Source organism: Carlito syrichta, unplaced genomic scaffold, assembly GCF_000164805.1.
Source record: "Carlito syrichta isolate Samal-C Ts95f unplaced genomic scaffold, Tarsius_syrichta-2.0.1 Scaffold316302, whole genome shotgun sequence".
In the NCBI taxonomy this organism is placed as follows: Eukaryota; Metazoa; Chordata; class Mammalia; order Primates; family Tarsiidae; genus Carlito; species Carlito syrichta.
Window position 1 is genome coordinate 1,216,146 of NW_007260398.1, and position 1,200 is coordinate 1,217,345.

The 1,200-nt window shown below is 50.7% G+C and overlaps 1 protein-coding gene across 2 annotated transcripts in view; it reads left to right on the top strand.

The window, feature by feature from the left end:
- Positions 1–1,200, top strand: part of ATF1 (activating transcription factor 1) — a 46,342-nt gene that overhangs the window by 27,114 nt on the left and 18,028 nt on the right. The gene's annotated exons all lie outside the window — the stretch shown is intronic.

Below are 1,200 nucleotides of genomic sequence, written 5' to 3' on the forward strand. Positions count from 1 at the left end.
TTTTTTTTTTTTTTTTGAGGGAGTCTCACTCTGTCACCCAAGCTGGAAGGCAGTGGCATACTTATGGCCACCGTAACCTCTGCCTTCTGGGCTCAGGCAATCCTTCCACTTCAGCCTTCCAAGTAGCTGGAACTATGGGCATACGCCACCACGCTCGGCTCATTTTTTGATTTACTGAGATGAGGTCTCGCCATGTTGCTCAGACTGGTCTCGAACCTGTAGGCAGTCTGTTTGCCTCGGCCTCCCAAAGTGCTGGGATTATAGGCATGAGCCACCATGCCTGGTCTTGTTTGTTTTTTAATTGGAGTCTCATTCTGTCACCCAGGCTGGAGTGCAGTGGCATGCTTATGACCACAGCAGCCTCAACCTGCTGGACTCAGGCAATCTTTCCACCTCAGCCTTCCAAGTAGCTGGAGGTCCAGGTGCATGCTACCATGCCCAGCTAATTTATTGGATTCTTTTTTTTTTTTCAGTTGGAGTCTAACTCTGTCGCCCAGACTGGAGTGCAGTGGCCGCTCCCGGCCACCGCAGCTTCGACCTGCTGGGCTCCAGCGATCTTTCCGCCTCAGCCTTCCAAGTAGCTGGAACTACAGGCGCGTGCTACCACACCCGGCTAATTTTTGTTTTATTGTAGAGATGAGGTCTCGCCGAGTTGCCCAGGCGGGTCTCGAACCCGCGGGTTCAGGCAATCCACTCACCTCGGCCTCCCAAGGTGCGGGATTACAGGCTGAGCCACCGAACCTGGCCTATTGGATTCTTATATTGATTACCTTTAGACTTACCTTGGGCTGTTAAGGAAGACACCAAAATAATACAAATAAGCCAGGTGCGGTAGCTCATGCCTAATCCCAGCATTTTGGTAGGCAGTGGCAAGAGGATTGCCTGAATCCAGGGGTTCGAGACAGCCTAAGCACCTTGGTGAGACCTTGTCCCTACAGTAAATCAGAAAATTAGCCAGGCACGGTGATGTGTGCCTGTAGTTCCAGCTACTTAGAAGACTGAGGCGGAAGGATCACATGTGCCCGGCAGGTTGAGACTATGGTGACTGTGAGCATACCACTGTATTCCAGCGTGGGCAACAAAGTAAGACTCTTACTCAAAAATAATAATAATACAAATAAAAAGTTTGACGAAACTTGTAATCGGTGGCTCAGCCTGTAATCCCGTGCCTTTGGGAGGCTGAGGTGAGTGGATTGCCTG